Source organism: Strix uralensis, unplaced genomic scaffold, assembly GCF_047716275.1.
Source record: "Strix uralensis isolate ZFMK-TIS-50842 unplaced genomic scaffold, bStrUra1 scaffold_37, whole genome shotgun sequence".
In the NCBI taxonomy this organism is placed as follows: domain Eukaryota; kingdom Metazoa; phylum Chordata; class Aves; order Strigiformes; family Strigidae; genus Strix; species Strix uralensis.
This window is the reverse complement of record NW_027436711.1, coordinates 119,831-127,628: the sequence shown is the minus strand read 5'-3', so window position 1 is coordinate 127,628 and position 7,798 is coordinate 119,831. Positions and strand designations below refer to the sequence as shown.

The window sequence follows — 7,798 nt, the reverse complement described above, 5'->3', positions numbered from 1 at the left end:
CCACAACACTTTCTTGACCCACTGCTGTGGCACTCCTCGGAACGTGGTTCCTGAAGGCCTCTAAAAATCACCCTGCCTGCAAACGCCACGGCCTGAGCCTAACCTCCACCCAAACGCTGGCCATGAACATCACCTGACAGAGCGGCCAGGACTAAGCGACAATAAACCAGGTCAGGGAGATAAAGAAATCCCCCTGCTCAAGAGTTTCTTTATTTTTAAAAGACACATTAACTTTCTCTAAATTCAATATACCCTGAAATGAAAAACATCCTCACATACAAGGATAGATGCCTTCCAAAACTAACACTCATTCAATATCTACTCTATCTAACCATCACCTCCCGGAGTGGCAGATCACCCCAACTGCATCATCATGCACCTCAAGCCATCACAATCACTTCATATGATTCCACACCGCAGGCCCTCATAGTTGGAAGAAGAGGAATATGTTCCCCTCTGTGCACTGCTCCCGGTCCTTCTTTGCTTCATTTTGTACACTCTGGAAAACTTCATGGAAGCATTTGCTTCTGGATTCCCGGTGGCCCTATTGTACCTGCAAAAGGCAAAAGAAGGAACTCTAGAGCCTGCTTGCCAATAACTACTGCCTATCCCCAAAACCAACCTACACAATCTCCACCCGAACAGGCCACGCTCACCGACAAATCATCATCCCCTTCTGGGACCATTCCACCCCATCCAGAATGGCTACAAACACACAAAGCAGCTCCACCTCAAACACACACGTCTACATGCTCACAAACATGACCTAAGGATGCAAGAGTACCACACAGGGTAGAGTTAATGCCAGACCAAGAGACACAGCCTGACAGTACACACAACGATGCTGAGGTGATGTGACGTAGATGCCCAGGTGTGGCCTGCCATGTGAGAATGCCAGAACGGTGGATGATATATGGGCGATAACACCTCAGTGAGTAATGGAGACAAAACACTGTGAAAGACTAAAGACTACAATGACACAGGTGTGGGAGATACGGACATGCCGACAATCAACATGATTAAGCAATGTCAATTTTATTGCGGTGAAGCAAGCCTTTTATAATGCTAGTGAGAATCACATGATATAATCACATGGTATAATTCTTTCTGACTGGACAGTTATCTTTGCACAAGCTCCTTAAGCTCTTTCTTCTGATTGGATGAAAACTGCCACATTGACATTGTACAAACTTCCTCTCTGCCCAAACCCACACCCTGAAGTTGTTTAACTTCCTGTGTTCTTCTTCATTCTTTCTGGGTTATGTCCTTGCCGACGCTGAGGCTTTACCAGTCTTGCTCATATGCAGGATTGCTCACAGGTCCATTTTCTCGCAGGGACTCCTTTAGAATCCCCACATATCCCTCTTTTTGTTTTTAAGCAATCTAAACTCCTTGTAAGCCTTTTTGCAATGATTGTCCAATACAGGTAATTTAGCATGGCAAAATAATAGCAAACACAATAATCACAATAATTACAATGATTCCTCCTTTTAACAATTCTTTTAACCATCCTGTAATTCCCAGGGAGTCAAACCATTCAGATAAGGCATTCCTTCAAGATCTTCACATCCATGCCCTTGTGCTAAAAGCAAAAATCAATGGCAGCTCTATTTTGTAACATAGCATGTCTAACACTATCGGCATCAGTTAAAAGACCACTTAAAGCTAAAGAAGTAGCATTAGTTTGTTTGCTAAGCCAAAACTGCAGTGGATTCGGCCATGTATCCACAGGTATTTCTACCAAGCACGTAGAGAACGGATTTTCAGGGCTTCCGGTGGCGTTTGGTTGTGAGACCACCCATCCTTCACCCTGAGACAGGTTCCAACACAGGCCAAACACCGAGCAGGAACCCAGCGAGAGCTGGCATCTGTGAAAACACAAACATAACCCTCGCTCCAAGTTAATATCTCATTCGGTTTCTGTTTCATCTTTCTTAACTTCCTTTTTCCAGTATCAAAGATTGGGTAAAGACCAAGATCAAAGTGAGAGGAAGACTGAGAAGAAGGATACTTTCATATTGCCTTCTGAAGAAACCAACCTCACACCCAGCTGTTACCTAGATGTGATTTCTATCTTTGTCTCAGGCATTTTCCCCTTTTCGCATTTACCTGACCTTTGGTCATTCTCAGAACATCATCGGTTTGCGAGGAGAGCCCTTCAAACTTCTTTCTGTAGCTCTGGGATCCAGCACTTATCTGGGTGGCACCTGTAACTGTGAATGTAAAAGTGTTTTTCTTCCTTGGAGCTTTTTCTTCATTGTGACTGTCTAGAACACGGGGATGGATCAGACACCTTCCAGGGTGCCTTTGAGCTGAAATGATTCTATCGTTCTAGGAGAAATACAGTCATACAGCTCTCTACCCTACTTTATGGAGAGTATCTTGCATAAACCTCAGGTGGTCATGATGTAATTTTTTTTTCTATTTGGAAACCTAATTTTTAATCATTTGAATGGGGACTCTTTAGTCCGAGGAGGAGAAGGCTAAAGGGGACACCTCATCACTCTCTACAACTACGTCTTGTAGAGAGGTTGGTGCTGGTCTCTTCTCACAGGTCATTAGCGATAGAACAAGAGGGAATGGCTTTCAAGTGCAACAGGGGAGGTTCAGACTGGACATTAGGACAAGATTTTTCACAGAAAGAGTGGTCAGACGGTGGAATAGGCTGCCCAGGGAGGTGGTGGAGTCTCCATCCCTGGATGCGTTTAAGGGTCGTTTGGATGCGATGTTGCGGGATGTGGTGTAGGGGAGAACTTTGCAGAGTAGGCTGAGGGTTGGACTCGATGATCCCAAGGGGTTTTTTCAACCTGAACGATTCTGGGATTCTGTGAAATTTATAGAGGCTATAGTGATTGTAAACATGCATGAAGTTAGGCCTCACTTTCCTTAACTGAGAGAAGAATAGAAAAATCTAGAGTATCTGGTTTAGCTGAGAGTTAGAAAATGTAAAAAAACAGACAAGAAACACCTTTTTGAAATCAAGGACTAAGCGTCTCGCCTCCCCTCTAACTAGACATCGCAGTTTCAAATTGTAGTACCCGATGCCTTGCGGCAACACGGTCTACGTTGTCTGCCTGAGGCAATTTAAAATCGTACTCAGAGGGATACTGTGTCCAGTTAGATAAGGCCTGGCCTAGCCGCTACCTAAGAGCGCAGCGACAGGTTCTCAGGTGAACGTCCTTTTTGTCTGACAGTGGAAATGAGGAATAGAGTTGGCTTCTTTGGGAAAGTCCTGTAAGAGCTCCAATGACCAAAACGGGGTGACTTTTCCATGGACAGGAGGTGCAGGGTGTGCTTGGGCCATAGTCACAGGCCCATTCAGTGCTGCACAACTTGGGGCTCCCAGCATCTGAATGGTTGTAGGATTATCTACACTGTCCTCCTTTCCTTTTAAATGCGATCTCAGAAAACCAGCACCTGAAGAGATGCTTTACACAATCCGAGTGCCTTTCCAAACTGGGATCATAAAGAACTAGCACCTCCCGATGCAATTTCACCCACCTCCCCACCCCAAAAAGCCACCCCAACAAGCCAAAGCCAAAAGAAAATAATCTTCTAGCATCTTGACATGCCGATATGCCCAGCACAGGATCGGGCTGAGTGAGAGGCCCAGCTCAAGGGAAAGACAGACAAAAGCAGGAGGAGAAGGACACGGCCATGGGGGCAACACTTGGCTGGTCCTGGATTGTTGTGGAACCACAGCCTCAGTACATTATCTCCTCCCTCTTCACTGGAGCTTCCTGCAGAGAAATTACAAATCCTGTTCTCTTGAGTCATCAATTGCTCAGTCCAGAAAGTCATAGTTAGTAAGAAATACCTCATCACTGTACAATAAATACATGGGTCAATGAGATATTAGCAGTTCCTGTGAGGTGTGAACTGCTCTTGACTGAAATCAGAGGAACACACAGGGATCGGTGCTTTGTGTAATCAAATCCTTATCTAACATTTCCTTTTCACAGCCTCAACAGCACTAAGATCCATAAAAATATTAAAAACATACGTGTGCTTTATAGATCATGGGTGCATCCCCTACTATGTTTCTTAATCCTCTTCTGTCTGGTTGTCTCTGTCATTAGGGCCCCAAAGGGGAGTCAAAGAAAATTGAGGATATTCTACATTCATGCAGCGGGGCCCTAAAGACTGTATTTCTGTGTTTTCACATACTCCCTGCATGACAAATCCCCCACACTGGTTGAAACTAACACTACTTGAAAATAAGTCCTGAGATAACGAGCCAAAGATCCAAGGCGGAGGGCTACTGAAGGAGAGCTGAACTTGCCTTGGTATTACGTGTGCACATACATCGTCTGCTGCTGAATTGAAAGGCCCAAGGGAAAGAAAGGATTTGTTGCTTTCACCTTACACCTGTTAAAACATACTAATGTTTTTCCAGATGGTACTTCTCAAGATCATCAGACATCTCCTGTAGGTGCATCATATCAGATCTCGAACAGATTAACAGTGGTACCACCTGTATTGTATTAAAAGTTTGCAAAGCTTCCAGCCTGAGATCCAGCATTCCTGAACAAATTTATATGGCTAAATTTAAACCATCAACTCCCAACATCTTAGCAGCACTGATATTTTAATGAAGCTATTTACTAATTAAGGTAGCAAAATCCATCTCAAGTCAACACTCAAATGAGAAAGAAATTGGTTGTTGTAAAATAAAAACTGAGCAAAACTTCTCTGGGAACTTAGAGATTGCTTAAAATAGAAGGATGTTGACAATTTCCTCCTAATGAAGACACTTGCTGATAAAAGCTCCCTTGTAAAGCAAGACGTTATGTAAAGATATATATTTTTTTAAAACAATTGAATCTGTTAATTATTTAACTGTTTCTGCAGTCACTAGGGGTCAGGGCAGTCACAGGAACGGGCTTGAACAAGGCCCTAGAGCAAACCTTCGCTAGCATGTGCTTTATTCCAGCTCTCCAGAGCCAAAGCCTCTCTGCAGTGCTCTGCAACGGCTTTAAATTAAGAAAAAAGGGTGCAGTAGGCTTGTTATGCTTCCTCATGGCCAACTCAGGGGAGAGGAACAACAACTTCTATTCAAAATCGCTAAATAGCTATTTTTTGTCTCTTAAAACACAGTGATGACACAACCCTACTTCTCCATCATCCTACACGGTTTCCAAAAGGCATTTCTGTTCCCTCCTGAACTGCAGAGCCCTCACCACACCTTCTCCTCAGGGAAACAGTCTCTGAAAAGAGGTGTTCCCAGGCAGGGAGTCTCATTTTACCCTTCCAGTCTGGAAATATTTTAGATCATTTTAACTGCCTTTGCTTTTCCCATTCTGTTTTTCTTACAGGTGAAAATAATGATAGAAACATGCTACTGTTGAATGTAGTATTTGAGGCACCTGAGAGTACAACTACTATGCTGCAGAGTAACAGTTCCAGATCTGTGTCTACGTTATCACTTTAGACCCAGCCTTTCTGAGGAACCTTCACTCAGAAGCGACATTCTACCTCAGACCGTTACATGATAACAAGATTTGCACAGCACAGTTATGAACCAAGTATTTGGCCAGTAGGTTCTTCCTGCAGGCTTGACTAACTAGGGGTACAGATCACACACCACGGAAACATCTAAATGCCTAATCACATTATTTATGTTTCAAAAAATTAATTTTACTTCCTGGTTTTTTGCCTCAAGAAATTATGAGCAGTGAAAGAAACCCTAAAGCAAAAGCAGACAATTCATAGATACTGCTGCACACGTGGATGCCGCATCGAGGACAATTCTCACAGCAGCAAGATCACTGTAGTTTTGCTGCTAGAAAATCACAGCCCTGAGCTTCAGAACTGAGCTCTTCTCTTACTATGCTCCTCAGGCAGGTGACCTTGAAATACCATAGCCAGGAGGACACATGCAAAAGAAAGGTTAGAGAACGTAGAGCGACACAGCAGAGTCCACTTCATACAGTATGGCACATGTAGAAAGATCTCATGCCTGCTAGAAAGCCCTGCATAAGCCTCAAGTTTATACAAGAATCTGCATTTCAGCAGCATCACACTGAAGTGACACAGTTACAGTACACCAACCACCAAAACCTAACTCAAGCTGATGATGATGATTCATGAACAAAAAGTTCTGCTCAACAATACCCACTGCTTTCTAGGATCACTGCAACAAATTGTATTTACCCAGACTGTAGAGCGCATTCAGTGTCATCATCCATATACTTTACGCAACAGTCCCCAGAAACATTAAGAACCTGCTGGTCATCCATCAAGGGAAGGAACCAGGAGTTTAACAAAAAGCATACTTGCACTTATGGGGCTACCTGGCAAATTTACAGGCACACGAAGACCACCATTCTTCCCTCCACTTCCCCCCAACAGTTGTAACTGAACATTTTTTTTTTCCCCACCCAGTTTTCTGTTATCTCAGTTATCTTAAAATGGCACACTATTTTCACAGCCATGTTGAAATGACCAGACTTCTTTTATTTCTCAAGATGTGCATGATTTTAGCTGTGTAACTCTTTCATCTCTTTAAGTGCTGGTCATTTGCTCAGGTGATACAGCAAATCATGTAACACTAAGCATTAAAGAATGACTTTTTGGGCTCACGCTTGTCCCTGGTTTCACACTAGGATTAAATATTCCTGAAGTTTGGCAGATGAGAGCATAATTAAAAGCAACCTTGCAGAAAGTAGTATTATTTCCTAAATACCTGAAATAATTAAATATTCCTGCACAAAATAGCAAAGAACACCGCCTAGAAACTTCTCTTTGAAGAGTAGACTGAGCCATCCCAGAAAGGGGTTACCATATCTAGTTATCATTGATTAAACAAGAGCTCCTCAGGGAAAAGAGTGTGCTTCAAAGATGGAAAACTTACCTGGCAACAAATTCCTACTGCACCAATTTTCAATCATCTCAGAAGACAGTAACACAGTACACATGTCAAATCTTCACAGCCATCTTCCCTCTGAGCACCTCCCTTTCATTACATTGCTGCAGACAGCAAGCAAAAGAAAGATCTTTCAGACTAAAATGAAATTTATTAATAGAAAAAGACTAAATATACATTATCTAAGAAGAACCTGGTAGGTGAAAGTACAATAAAGACATAAATGTGACTGCTAGATATACAGTAAGAATTGTGAGCTCCCACAGACTGTGGGCTTATTTGCACAATTGCCATTTTCTTCTTTTCTCACAGCATAAAGAAAACATAAAGAAAAAAAAAAAGAGTAAATTACATTTATACCACCTGGAAACCGTTTGTATTTTAGTAGACGATGTACCTGAGAATAAACCCTGTATTCAGCCACTCAAAACCTGTCAGTGTTTCCCCACACCCTGGAACACCCATCCCAGGCCATATATTCCTGCAGGCAGCCCCTGAACTGCCTTATTTACAAGCAGTTGCATGAACACCACGCTCATCTTTCCCACTGTTCATTTTTGTTCCTCTCTCGCTCTTACTTTCTATTCTCTCACTCAAGTTTTACCTGTAGCTGAGAGAATACGTAATAGGTGTGTTAGAACAATTTTAATGTCATTGGAAGCACTTTCATATTTGTATGGGATGTTGATTCTGTCCCATACATTTGTTTACCAGTCATCAAGGCAAAAATGACTGACTATGCATAATCACATGTACAAACACTGATATGCGAGAAATCCTAAAGGATACTCACATAAACTACAGAATTGTAATAACTTTGTTCTGTAACGCTCCTCATCTTTTCCAAACTTCTCAGCCCATTACTTGTCATTCTCCTATGCTTCATCTTTTCTTTTTCAGGTTGTTATGATAAAGTCAGCATTACTTCCTTGC

The 7,798-nt window shown here is 42.5% G+C and overlaps 1 long non-coding RNA gene across 1 annotated transcript; it reads right to left on the bottom strand.

Annotated features, from left to right (window-relative positions):
- Positions 1 to 1,016: 1,016 nt before the first annotated feature.
- LOC141938456 (uncharacterized) lies at positions 1,017 to 7,230 on the bottom strand. The gene is made up of 2 exons (XR_012627297.1): positions 6,854 to 7,230; positions 1,017 to 2,213 (listed from the first exon to the last, which is right to left on the bottom strand). It is a non-coding gene; the product is annotated as an uncharacterized LOC141938456 (long non-coding RNA).
- Positions 7,231 to 7,798: the final 568 nt, after the last annotated feature.